This window comes from Erinaceus europaeus, chromosome 7 (assembly GCF_950295315.1).
Source record: "Erinaceus europaeus chromosome 7, mEriEur2.1, whole genome shotgun sequence".
NCBI lineage: Eukaryota > Metazoa > Chordata > Mammalia > Eulipotyphla > Erinaceidae > Erinaceus > Erinaceus europaeus.
Genome location: NC_080168.1, coordinates 125566825 through 125581232, shown reverse-complemented (window position 1 = coordinate 125581232; position 14408 = coordinate 125566825).

The window sequence follows — 14408 nt, the reverse complement described above, 5'->3', positions numbered from 1 at the left end:
AAATTGTTAGTTAGGTGAGATGGAGTCTTATAGCTACACTTCAGCACAACACAGGGGTGACATGCCCGCCCCACAGTGAGGTTTCACGATTCCTCACACCAGCCGACTCTGGCTCTGCCCCAGGACATCCGCACTTGCCAGCCCCTACCTGAACACCCTGAGGCTTGTTTTTTCTGTTTAACTGTACCGTCCGCTGATTCTGATTTTATTTTGACATTCAACAGGGATTCACAGTAATGCTTTCACAGATTTATGTGAACGAATTTGTTCCACTATTGACTGAACCAGCAGTCAATTGTCTGTCTTCTTGGAGAGAGTTAGGTGTGAAATTCATTTCTGGGTCGTGCTGAAGTCAAGTCCTTAGCAACTGCTGAGTTCCCGAGTGTAGCTCTGTTGTATGCTTTACATTGGGTTGTTCTAGCTCTCCCCCTGCCAAGAAAATTGGTTCAGTCCTGCTAGTTTCACGGGCCCGCTTGTCCCCACCCCAAGGAACCCCGAGAGGGTTCCAGAGTTCGAGGGTTCCAGAGTTCGAGAGTTGGAGAGTTGCAGAGTTAGAGAGTGCTTGGCGCTGCTGCGGCAGGGAAAGAGGCAACAGAGTGCTTGGCACCGCTGCGGGGGAAGGAACAGGAGAGTTCTGTTTGGTGATTAGTATGTCTTAGTTTATAAATCGTTGTTCCTGAATAAAAACATACAGCTTCCCTGCCCAGCCATATGTCTCTGGTCGTCTCTGTTACCCGCCCGTGAAGCTAGCCTGGCCAGCTGGAGCCGCCGAATTTTAACAACACAGCTCAACCAGTTTATAGCCATGACATTTTTTAATGTGACTTGAGTTTGCCTTTCTGGTCAGAATTAGAGCTGTGAAGAAGTTAATGACAGCAGTAACAACCTTGAAAGTGAGTATTTATTTATTTAGTCCAGGGTTATTGCTGCACTATAAATCCACTGCTCCTGTGGCCATTTTTTCCATTGTTGCTGCTGTTGTTATTGTTACTGTAGCTGCCATTGTTGCTGTTGGATAGGACAGAGAAACTGAGAGGAGGGGAAGCCAGAGAGGGGGAGAGAAAGATAGACACCTGCAGACCTGCTTCACCACCTGTGAAGTGACTCTTCTGCAGGTGGGGAGTGGAGGCTCAAACCAGGATCCTTGGCGGGTCCTTGTGCTTTGTACTATGCGTGCTTAACCCGGCCCCCTTCCCTTGACTTTTAATGGTATAGTAAGTACAGGGGTGTCTTTGGAACGCACATGTATATCTGCCCTTATAATGCTTTTATACTAGTGAATTCAGGCAAAATTGAAACAATGAGTCAAATTAACATTATTTAATATGTTAGAAAATTATAACTGCTGGTGCCGGGCTGTGGCACACCTGGTTAAGTGCACATATTACAGTGTGCAAGGACCCAGGTTCAAGCCCCTGACCCCCCACCTGCAGGGGGAAAGCTTCATGAGTGGCGAAGCAGGGATTACGTTGTCTCTCTGTCTCTCGCCCTCTCTATCTCCCCATCCTTCTCAATTTCAATAAATAAAAACATTAGAACAAAGAAAATCCTAGCTGCTATATAGGAGAACAGAGGGGGCAGGCTTGCCATGCTGAATGTCACAGTCTGAGCGCTCAGCTAAATGTCACCGATACCGTGATTGAAGCAGAGACTTGGGAAAGGTGGGGAAGGCTGCCACTGAGATGTCAAGGGAAGAGCCACCCAAGTCGCTCAAGGGGCAAAGGGCAAAGAACAAATGCTGTGTTGGATTTGGGGGAAGAATGGGGGAGCAACGGGTGGGAGAGAACTTGGGGTCCTGATGCCTCATGACTGGTCTCATCTATCAGTGACTATGCTGGGAAGCATTTAACCCCTTAAAAAAAAAAGAAGAAGAAGAAGTAGAAGTTGATCCAGGAGCAGTAGAAACACGTACTGAAAAAGTGTACAGAGTGTAAGGTTCTGGTTGCTGAGAAAAAAGACAAATTAACTGCAAGTAATTTCTTCTTTAAAAAACATTTATTAGAGACAGGCTGGGAGTATGGATCGACCTGTCAATGCCCATGTTCAGTGGGGAAGCAGTTACAGAAGCCAGACCTTCCACCTTCTGCATCCCACAATGACCTTGGGTCCATACTCCCAGAGGGTTAAAGAATAGGAAAGCTAGGGGTCGTGGTGGCTCACCTGGTTGAGCGCACATGTTACAAACTGCAAGGACCCGGGTTCAAGTCCCCAGTCCCCACCTGCAGAGGGAAAGCTTCACAAGTTGTGAAGCAGTGCTGCAGGTCTCTCTCTCTGTCTCTCACCCTATCTCCCCCTTCCCTCTCGATTTCTGATTGTTTCTATCCAATAAATAGTAAATAAAGACAATAAAAAAATAAAAGAATAGGAAAGCTACAGGGGAGGGGATACGGAGCTCTGGTGGTGGGAATTGTATGGAATTGTACCCCTCTTATCCTATGGTTTTGTCAATATTTCCATTTTATAAATTAAAAAAATATTTGATAGAGACAGAAATTGGTAAGGGAGGGAGAGAGACAGAGGGAAAGAGACAGAGACACATGCAGCCTCTCTTCACCACTCATGAAGCTTTCCCCCTGCAGGTGGGGACCAGGGGCTTGAACTTAATAAAGCTAATAAGACCTTTGCACTGAAGCTTCCTCCAGTGAGATCAGGGTCTGGCTCAACCTAGCTCATACACATGACAAAACAGCGCACTGCCCCAATGAGCCCGACCCTGATCTCACTGGAGGCAGCTTCCGTGCAAAGGTCTTTTATTTTATTATTTAAGCTTTTTATTAGCTTTATTAAGTTATTGGATACAGACAGCCAGAAATTGAGAGGAAGAGGGAGATAGAGAGGGAGAGAGACAGAGAGACACCTGTAGCCCTGCTTTACCACTTGCAAAGCTTACCCCCTGCAGGTGGGGACTGGGGGCTCGAACCCTGGTCCTTGTGCACTATAAGATGTGCACTCAACCAGGTGCGCCACCGCACCAGCCCCTACCACCCCATGGTCTCTTTTCCTCTCTCTCTCTGCCTGATCTGTCCCTAGCTGAGGGGGGGGAGAGAGACAGAGAGGTTAATTTAGGTTACTCACCAAAATACTAATAGTGGTTCTCACTGAATGGTGGAAATGGCTCATTTTAATCTCTTTCTGATGGTTTTATATTAAAAATGTTTTATGAATCAAACATCAAAGAGTATAATCAGAATGTTAATGTATTGAACATCCTTTAATTACAAAAGCAGGGGTGGGTGGTGGTGTATTTGGGAGAGATCACTGTCACCATGTGCACGGACCTGGGGAAACAGACTCTCATGTTACCTGCCAGAGGAAGAAGCATCCTGAGTGATGGAGAAGTGGGGCAGGGCCTGTACCCCTATTGCACCGTCCTCTCCACACTGTTCACCAGCCTGGGAGTTCTCCAGACTCCTGCTGTAGGAATCTTTAAGGCAGCTGCACCCTGCAGGTATGATTAACTATTAACTCAGTGTCTAGCCTCATTCTCCTCCCTAGGGGACAGGACCCAGTGTTCTAGTTTCTGATCACTGCTGTCTGGCTGGAAGAATTATCAGAAGCCCTAGAGTGTCCTCAACAGCAAAACAAAACAAAGGCTTTTATCATGTCTGAGATTCTAAGGACTTGAGGAGGCCCAGTTCATTTATTTTTCCCCACTCCAATTGGATCAAAACGATTGAGCTCCATCAGTTTATGGGAGACAGAACGGTGGTTTGATTGGCAGGTGATGTGAAATGTTTACTACAGGATATTCAGTGGATGTTCAACTGCGACAAAAACAGTAAAACCGTATGTTGTTCCTTTGATGAGAGTTCTTACAGCCTTTACTAGTCTTTCTTTCTTTCTTTCTTTCTTTCTTTCTTTCTTTCTTTCTTTCTTTCTCTCTTTCTTTCTTTTTTGCTTCCAGGGTTATTGCTGGGGCTCAGTGCCTGCACTATGAATCCACTGCTCCTGGAGGCCATTTTCCCCCCTTTTGTTGCCCTTGTTGTTGTAGCCTTGTTGTGGCTATTATTGCTATTGTTGATGTCATTTGTTGTTGGACAGGACAGAGAGAAATGGAGAGAGGAGGGGAAGACAGAGAGGAGGAGAGAAAGACAGACACCTGCAGACCTGCTTCACCACCTGTGAAGCGACTCCCCTGCAGGTGGGGAGCCGGGGGATTGAACCTGGATCCTTTCCGCTGTCTTTGCACTTTGCACCACATGCGCTTAACCTGCTGCGCTACCGCCCAACCCCCTTCTCCTTTCTTTTGTTATTTTTTATGTATTTATTATTGGCTAGAGACAGAAATTGCGAGGGGAGGGAGAGAGACAGAGAGACACCTGCAGCCCTGCTTCAGCACTTAGGAAGCTTTCTGCCTGCAGGTGGGGGCCAGGGGCTTGAACCCGGGTTCCTGTGCACTGTAATGTGTGCGCTCAACCAGGTGCGCCACCACTCAGCTCTGCCGCCTTCACTCACTTTCTATTTTGATTTTTCATAAGTTGTGAATCTGTATTGAAATTCTTCATGCTACTTTATTTCTGAAAACCACTCACTCTCCTCAACATAAATACTATTGATAGTTATTTAGAAATGTTTGCTAACTCCAATTTATAGATCATATTCGATCATATCTTTATAGATCACATCTGTTCTTCCATGTTAATCAACTTTATTCACGTCTGCTCAAATATCTTAGTTTTACTGGATACCACACAAAATGTATATAAAAGAAGACAGAGGGAGAGGGAGAGGGAGAAGGAGAAGGAGAGAGAGAGAGGGAGGAGATAGTGATGTTGAGGAATTATTCAGATTCAGTCTATGCCCCCAGGTTTTACCACATCAAACTTTAACAACAAGGGAGAGGGACAAGGAGAGGGAGAGGGAGAGGGAGAGGGAGAGGGAGAGGGGGGAGGGAGAGGGAGAGAGGGAGAGGGAGAGGGAGATGGAGGAGAGGGAGAAGGAGAGGGAGAGGGAGAGGGAGAGGGGGGAGGAAGAGGGAGAGGGAGGAGAGGGAGAGGGACAAGGAGAGGGAGAGGGAGAGGGGGGAGGGAGAGGGAGAGGGAGAGGGAGGAGAGGGACAAGGAGAGGGAGAGGGAGAGGGACAAGGAGAGGGAGAGGGAGAGGGGGGAGGGAGAGGGAGAGGGAGAGGGACAAGGAGAGGGAGAGGGACAAGGAGAGGGAGAGGGAGAGGGGGGAGGGAGAGGGAGAGGGAGGAGAGGGACAAGGAGAGGGAGAGGGAAAGGGACAAGGAGAGGGAGAGGGAGAGGGGGGAGGGAGAGGGAGAGGGAGAGGGGGGAGGGAGAGGGAGAGGGACAAGGAGAGGGAGAGGGAGAGGGGGGAGGGAGAGGGAGAGGGAGAGGGACAAGGAGAGGGAGAGGGAAGAGGGAGAAGGAGAAGGAGAGAGAGAGGGAGCAGAGGGAGAAGGAGAGGGAGAGGGAAGAGGGAGAAGGAGAAGGAGAGGGAGAGGGAAGAGGGAGAAGGAGAGGGAGAGGGAGAGGGAGAGGGACAAGGAGAGGGAGAGGGAAGAGGGAGAAGGAGAAGGAGGAGAGACAGAGGGAGAGGGAGAAGGAGGAGAGAGGGGGAGGAGAGGGAGAAGGAGAAGGAGAGAGAGAGGGAGGAGAGGGAGAGGGAGAGGGAGAGGGAGAGGGAGAGGAAAGGGAGAGGGAGAGGGAGTTTTTCAAGGACTTCTTCTGTTTGGCAGCTACACTGAAGTGTTAGTTACTCATCACCTTGACCTTCAAGGATGCACTCCGTGGAATCTTTGCTGTGGAGTGCGCCCTCTGGTGGAAGTTTGTTGCCTATATTTTTGTGAGAGGACTTGGCCAGTCCAACTCAACCTCCTGTGACCGACCACCCCCGACTTAGCAGACTTGTTATGGGAAGAGCAGCCTTGCATTTGGGGGATCTTGTAATCCCAACCGTTGCACTAACTTTGAAAAGCTGTGATGACTTCTCTCCCTCCCTCCTAGCAGTTAAGCCAGTCCTTAGTTTCTGCCTATGTCCTCTGGGAAGAAGACAGTGAGCAAATTTGACCCAGAGAGGACGATCTTTTCATTTTTTTTTTCTTTTCTAGAATTTTAGCTGGAATAATGACTTGCTACTACTTCTTTCTCAGAGCTATATGGAATAAAGGAGTATTCAGGTCTCAATATTTCACTACTCTAGATTCATAAAGGCCCTCGTGTCTAAACACACAATTACTTGGAACTCAGTAATGAATGCCTATGCCAACAATTTTTCTTTTTCTTCTCCTAGACCACTGCTAACTGCTCAGATCTGGCTTATTCTTGGGGGCTGAACCCAGTATGTTGGGACATCAGGCACTAAAGCTTTTCCTCTTTTCTTTCTTTCTTTCTTTCTTTCTTTCTTTCTTTCTTTCTTTCTTTCTTGCATAACCACTATGCTGTCTTCCCAACCCTCAGCACTCATTTCTTTTTTAAAGTTTATTTATTAATAAAAATTTATTAGTCATAATGGATAGAGACAGAGAGAAACTGAGAGGGGAGGGAGAGAGATTCTGAGAGATACCTGTAGCTGTATTTCACCACTCGTGAAACTTTCCCCTTGCAGGTGGGGACCAGGGGCTTGAACCTGGGCCCTTACACACTGTAATGAGAGCACTTAACCAGGTGTGCCACTGCCTGGCCCCAGCACTCATTTCTTTTGATTTCCCAGAACCATGCTCATCCATATTAGAAGATCAATAGGAAAAGTAGAACCATTTTTAAATAAAATATTATTTATGTATTTATTATTGGATAGAGACAGAGAGAAACTCAGAGGGGAGGAAGAGAAAGAGAGGGAGAGAGGCAGAGAGAAGACACCTGCAGCCCTGCTTCACCACTTGTAAAGCTTTCTCCCTGCAAGTGGGGACCAGGGGCTTGAACCCATGTCCTTGCTCACTGTAATGTGTGAGCTTAACCAGGTGCACCATGGCTTGGCCCCCAAGTAAAACCATTTTACTGAGCATGTACTACATTTGTTTAATATTTATTTATTTTCTCTTTTGTTGCCCTTGTTGTTTTTCATTGTTGTTGTAGTTATTATTGTTGTTGTTATTGATGTCGTTGTTGTTGGATAGGACAAAGAGAAATGGAGAAAGGAGGGGAAGACAGAGAGGGGGAGAGAAAGACAGACACCTGCAGACCCGCTTCACCGCCTGTGAAGTGACTCCCCTGCAGGTGGGGAGTCGGGGGCTCGAACCGGGATCCTTACTCCAGTCCTTGTGCTTTGCACCACATGCGCTTAACCCGATGCGCTGCGGCCTGACTCCCCATGTACTACATTTTATCTGCCGTCCTAAGTCCTGTCTCAAAAGCCCCTGAAGAAGGTGTTGGGTAGTTGCCATCTCCCCCTGGCTTCTTCTTATCCATATGGCTATATAGGGATTTACTGATCCAAAGGTTTGGTCTATTTACATAAATCACTTTTACATAAAGCACTCCAGGGCATTGGTGGTTCAGTTATAGGATTCTCGCCTGTTCCGCCCCCTCCTTGTCACACTCTGATTTTCACCAGTCACTTTTCTCTCCACCCTCTCTATATCACATCCTGTTTCCACCCTACTTGGAGAGTATAAAAACAGCTGCTCTTCTGATTAAAGACACTTGGAAATTGCTTTCCGGCTCCGAGAGTTCCAGAGTGTATCTCCTGCGGAAGTTGGTGCAGCACGCGTTCCTGATCCCTCTCCCACACAGCAGCCTAGATCAGCTCCAGTTGAGTTCTCTCCAACCCAGAGAGCACTAGCTCGGGAAGAAGTACCCTCAGGCTATCCCGGCATCTGGTGCCCAGAACAGGGACACGTAAACAGCAGATTTTCAAGAAGACATCTTAGATAAGTACACACCTTTTGGGTATCTGCAATATTGTGTTAAGGCACTGTGATTTTTTTTTTCTTTTTTATTGTTTTCCGGAGATCTTTCCACCATGGAAAATCTTTTCCAAATCCTGCATTCTTTTTCCAGTATACAATTTTTATATATCTGGGACATTTTTCTCGGGGCTTCACCTTATATCCTGTTGATCATCATAGCAGCTTTTAAGGGATATATAGGGCAACCTCTCAAAAGGCTTAAGAAACTAGAGGCTGAGGTCCAAGAGATAAAGGAAGTAATCATAGAACTTAACCAGCACCTTAAAAACAAGAAGAAGCAAAGGCCTGTCGTGATCTTGACCCACCCTAATTCCTCTGCATCTTGCCCTGAGGCCCCTATTTTGGCATCTTGCCCTGAGGCCCCTATTTTGGCAGACACGTGTCCGAATTCTCCTTTGGACTCCACAGCCACTTCTTCGGCCACCCCCATTTTGGCAGAAACGTGTCCGGAACCTCCTGCTGCCTCCACGGCTGCTTCTTCACCCCAGCCTGTTTTGATAGACACATGTCCGAATTCTCCTGTAGCCTCCAAAACCACTTCTTCGGCCACTTGTCCAGAAGCTTCCACTTCAGTGACTCCTCCTACCACTACACACTTATCAGAGGAAGTCCACACATTTCCGGTCAATGTTGCCCCCAATAGACAAAAACCTCAGGCCTGGTATCCATATTCCGCCACAGACCTGAAGGAACTACGCCAGGCTATCAAAGATGACGGTGTTCATGCCCCATGGACCAGGTCCATTTTACAAGGCCTGCTTCAGAACCTTAATACCCCTCAAGATTGGAGAGATGTGACTCGTGCTACGCTCCCAGGCCCCCTCTTCCTGCAATGGGAGGCATTCTTTCGCGATGAATGTTTACAACAATCGCGGAAAAATATTCAAAATCAGCCAGAGGGTAATTTTGATGCATTGTTTGGAACAGGCCAATTAGAAACAGGGATTCAACAGGCGGAAGCCAAGTTTCCAGCAGGGTATTTTGATCAAGTACGCCTGTGTGCATTAAAAGCATGGGAGCGATTAACACCACCCATGGGAGCAGCCTCAGCCCCCATTCTCTCCCTGCAACAAGAACCTGATGAATCCCTCGCTAAATTCATTGCCAGGGTCCAGTCAAGTTTGGAAAGGAAGATTTATAATCCTGACGCTCGTTTTCTCCTTCTGCGATCCATAGTCTGGGATGGAATGCTTCCGCATTTTCGACAGGCCTGTATCACTCTTAAAAATGAACACCCAGATACTTGGATTCTAGCTACACAGGATCTCAGATCAAGCTCTTTTCAAGGACCTATGTTACAGGCCTATGCAGCTACCTTACATAAGCAAAAAGGAGCTTGCTTTCAGTGCGGTCGCCAAGGGCATTGGTGTAACCAATGTCCAGAAAATAGACCGCGACCCCGCCTCCAGTCAGGGCGACCCCACCTCCAGTCAGGGCAACCCCGCCTCCAATCAGGGCAACCCCGCCTCCAGACAGGGAATCAGAGACCACGAATGCCTTGTCCCAGATGCCAGAAAGGATTTCACTGGAGGAGAGATTGTTGGTCAAGGTTCCATAGGAACGGCACGCCTCTGCCAAATGTAAACAGGGATTTAAACTAGGTATGGGGCTTCCCTTAGCCCCGCCCCCAAGAGGGAAGGAAGCAGGTCGCCCGCTTGGTGCTGTGCCCTTCTTCCACAAACAGAAGCCCAGCTTGGGACCCAATCCGTCGCTATACCCACCACGCCAAGTAACAATAACAGAGGGTGAGCAGAAGGAGGAACCCGTGGTATGTGGGAACTTCCAGCATAGAAATAACCGGCTGGAGCAAGAGAACAGCTCGAATTCAGAGCCTGAGATTTTATGGACCACCCCTGTTTTAGAAAGGGGTCACCCAACTATGACAGTAAAGATTGGTAATATTCCTTTTAAGTGTTTGATTGACACGGGAGCAGATAAGACAATATTAAGACAAGCAGAGGTTCCCCAGAGTTGGGAACTCCTCCCAGGACCACGCTTACATGGTGTTGGAGGATTGACTCAGGCATTCCGCACACGAGATTCCCTTGTGTGGGAAGATCCAGAAGGGACTACCGGACGCTTTCAGCCTTTAATAGCTGATATAAGCACCAATTTATTGGGAAGAGACTTGCTGGAATCTTTAGATGTAGTGATATCCTCAGACACCTCTGCAGGACACCACACTCACTCCTGTGAGACTGCTAGACCCAACCAGCACCCCCAATACTAACTGCCACTGTTCGTAACAGAACTCCCCGCTTAGATTGGCTTTCTAATGAGCCTGTCTGGGTGGAACAGTGGCCTTTGCCTAGGGAGAAGCTAGAAATTTTAAAAAAACTCGTCCAAGAGCAGTTATCTTTGGGACACATTCGTCATTCTCGGAGCCCATGGAATACTCCAGTCTTTGTAATTAAAAAGCGCTCAGGAAAATGGCGCCTCCTCCAAGATCTTCGTGCAGTTAATAAAACCATGCAGGTTTGGGGCTCCCCCCAAAGGGGTTTGCCTCTTGCTTCTGCAATTCCCACAGGAATTCCAATCATAGCTATTGATATACAGGATTGTTTTTTCTCTATTCCCTTACACCCACAAGATTGTAAACATTTTGCTTTCTCTGTTCCTTCTATTAATAATGCCAGCCCTGCCGATAGATTTGAATGGGTTGTACTGCCCCAGGGCATGGCTAATAGTCCTACTATTTGTCAAGAGGTTGTTAAATCTGCCCTTTTCCCATATATTCATAAGGGCCTTAAGGTTTTTCATTATATGGATGACGTGTTAATATGGGGAGAATTAGATACAGATCTCTCCGCCCTACGTGATTTTCTAATCCCTGCCTTAAAGAGAAGTGGACTTAATGTAGCTCCTTAGAAGATACAGCTAATCCATCCAATATCTTTCTTAGGCTCAGAGATTTCCATAACGCAGATTCGTCCTTTAAAACCTTGTGTTACTTTTCCTTCTAATCTCACTCTTGCTTCTTTACAAAGTTTTCTTGGAAATTTGAATTGGCTTAGGCAGTATCTTTATCTGCCTACGAGCTGCCTGCAACCACTGTTCGATCTGTTAAAAGGAAACAAACAGCCCTCCTCAAAGCGTATGTTAACCCCCGAAGCATCCTTGGCTCTGGAAAAAGTTAACCAGGCTCTCCAGGACATGCACCTCGTTCGATTCTCCCCCTCCTCTCCAGTAAATCTTCTAATCTTTAACTCCACCCCCACGGTAGTGGGGGCATTGTGGCAGAAACATGGCGTTCTTGAATGGCTTCATAAGCCATTAGGCGGAGCTCCAAGACTCCTTACCGAGATTGATGCCTTAGCATTTATGGTTCGCCAAGGAAGAAACAGATCGGTTCAGGTCTTAGGAAGGGAACCAGATTCAATCATTCTTCCCTTTTCTCTCACTGATACAGAATGGCTCATACGCCACCATTCTCGTTTTGCCATAAGTTTAATGGGTTTTCCAGGACAATTAGATAATCATTTTCCCTCTAATAATTTGATAGCTTCTTTACCTCTGTTGCCTCTACTAGTACCTAAACTTTTCTCTCGAGATCCCATCCCCTCTGCTCCTACAGTGTTCACTGATGGTGGAAAAAAGGGAGCTGCTGCCCTTATATATTATCCAGACCAGCAATACCCCAAACCTCTCTTTACTGAACTTCCTGATAATTCCCCTCAGTACAAAGAACTTTATGCTGTTTTCCTTGCATTAAAAGCTGTACCAGAATCCTTCAACCTTTTTTCTGACAGTGTGTATACTGTTAACTTACTTCCATGGCTTGCTCGATCTTATGTAAGAATTGATGACAACCCACTTTCTCCTCTTTTAATTCAAATTGCCTCTATGCTCTGTTCTCGAACCCATCCACTGTATGTTCAGCACCTACGTTCCCACAGCCCTCTTCCTGGTCCCCTGTCCGAAGGGAATGCTGCAGCTGACCGCCTTGCCTCCACAGGAATTCTCCTAGCCTCTGTCTCTAATCCTGCTGACTTTCATTCCCTAACCCATGTTAATCTTAAAGGTCTTCGAGCTCGATTTCCTGATATTCCTCTGCCACAGTTAAAACGTATTCTTGCTACATGTTCCTCCTGTGCAGGTCTAATCAAAACACCTGCTATTCAGACTCTAGGGGTTAATCCTCGAGGTTTAAAAGCCAACGCTCTTTGGCAAATTGATGTCACCCACATACCTAACTTTGGCAAACAAAAATATGTGTTCGTCTCAATTGATACCTTCTCTAAGTTTATGTGGGCTACAGCTCAAACTGGAGAAAACTCAAAAAAGCTTATAAGCCATATGCTCTCCTGTTTTGCTGTAATGGGCTTACCTCTTCAACTTAAAACGGATAATGGACCTGCTTTTACCAGCAAACAGTTTAAAGATTTTTGTTCCCTCTGGAACATTACTCATACTACAGGCATTCCGTATAATCCACAGGGACAAGGCATTGTTGAGAGGGCCCATCAAACTCTTAAGGCTCAATTAAATAAAGAAAAAGGGGAAATGTACCCCCCTAATATCCAGCTGGCAAAAGCCTTAACTACATTAAATCTCTTTAATATTTACAAAAACTCCGACCAACCTCCTATAATTCTTCATTGGCAAACACCACCCACCCTCCCAGCTATTAAAGTCAAATGGAAAGACCCACTTGATAAAATTTGGAAAGGACCTGACCCCCTGTTGACTATGGGGAGGGGTTTCGCATGTATTTTTCCACAAAATTACTCCAAGCCTGTTTGGGTTCCTGCCCGCCATGTCCGGCAATACCCACATGATGGTGCTGATATCCCTGAAGAACAAGAAACACTGCAAGAAGACTGGCTGCAAGAGGACTGGCTACAGGATGCACCCCAGGATCCATAATACAGCATGGCAGAATCAAAAAAAAAAATCTGATTCACAGAACTCCCCCCCCCCCGAATGAATGTCTTATGCTATGACTGGCCAGTTGTGTTTTGTGAGTGAGTGAGTGAAAAAAAAAAAAATTTGAGTGAGTTGAGTGACCAAAATTTTTGTATGACCCATTGTGCTCAGAGTACTCTGAAAGTTAACTGACTTTATATCAAACGGCTGGACGCAGCCATGGTTTCTGGAGACGTCCAGAAACAGTCCAAAAATTGTTCATTCCCCCTTTTGATTTCTTTTTTAAGTCTTGATATCAATATGAAATGTTTAGTCTTAAACTGTGTGAGTAAAGATGGTTCAACTATGACAGTAGTTCTAAATTCACATTTGAAATGATATATCTTATTTACAAGTTTTTCTCCTCCTGTGTGTTATAAACTATATGTTTAATATGCGTGTTTCAAGTTTGGTAAACATTAACTTAACAGTTAAATTGTAACTTCGAAGCTACATTTTTACAAGAAGAGGTAAAATCAATTCATTTAAGTAACTGAGTGTTTAAGGTAAAACTCTAAATACTCAATGTGACAATTCATCATCTCCTAAGTTAAAATACAAATCCTCTATACAGGACATTTTTGGAGGGCCCCCAAAAAATGTCCTGTAAGCTATCTTGTGGAAATTAATCCACAACAAATTTGGCATCAATCTGATATTGTAAATGTACCAAAAAAAAAAATTGTCACTAAAATGTGTTAACTCTAGTAACCTGAGTTTGCTTAAAAACCCAATGTAAAAATAGTTAAGAATCAATATATGTAACTTAAATTCGGTATGAAAACTTTGCTATATAAAGACTGCTACATGAGGTCACGTAAGATGACCTTTACAAGAAATTATAAAGATACCTAAACCAGTTATAATCATTGAGTTATCAATTGTAGTAAACTTCTAATTTGTTACAAAGTTTTTTCATAAGTAATTGACTACAGCTATGACAAGCCTTCGCATAAAGAAGCATCTGCTCATATAGAATCCCCAGAAATCCATCTTGGACCCCTGACCTCTGACATCACCCACAATTACAGCCATCCCCAGAAACCCATGATGTGACCTGACACGATCTGGAGAACCTGATTCACAGACTCCGAAGGACAAGACTTTCCTACTGCCTTTCTCTCAACCATCGGTGTCTGCTCTTCCTGCTTCTGTTTCGCCCATCATGTTTTGGCGGTTCCAGGTCACTCTCTACAGAGAAGAAAAGTTCCGGTGGCCGTCCTCCTCCATCAAGATAGACGTGTGGCATTTATTTCCTGGCCGTTGACATTGGACTGATGCTTCTATAGAACTTGCTGGACACTCCTTTTATACTCCTGGACTTCTTGAAGAATGACTGTAGCAGTTCATAGAACTTACCACCAGCTGACTCGGGATTTTGCAATGCCAGATCACCCCTCTAGCCCCTCGGCTTATCAGGCCCCCACTCCTCCACCCATCAGGCTCACTCTGTCTCTTGCTACTCTTACTTATCCCTCCCTGTCTTGTGCTGGTTATTTTTGAAGACACTTACACACTATCATTCTGCTTTCTTCCCAACAGGTTTCCGTTCACCCCTACACTGCTATTCCCCTGACAGAGATGAAGCCTTTTACAGACATTGACCCAGTTATATATGGCCATTAAGTAAGAGGAAGATGTTGGGGAATTG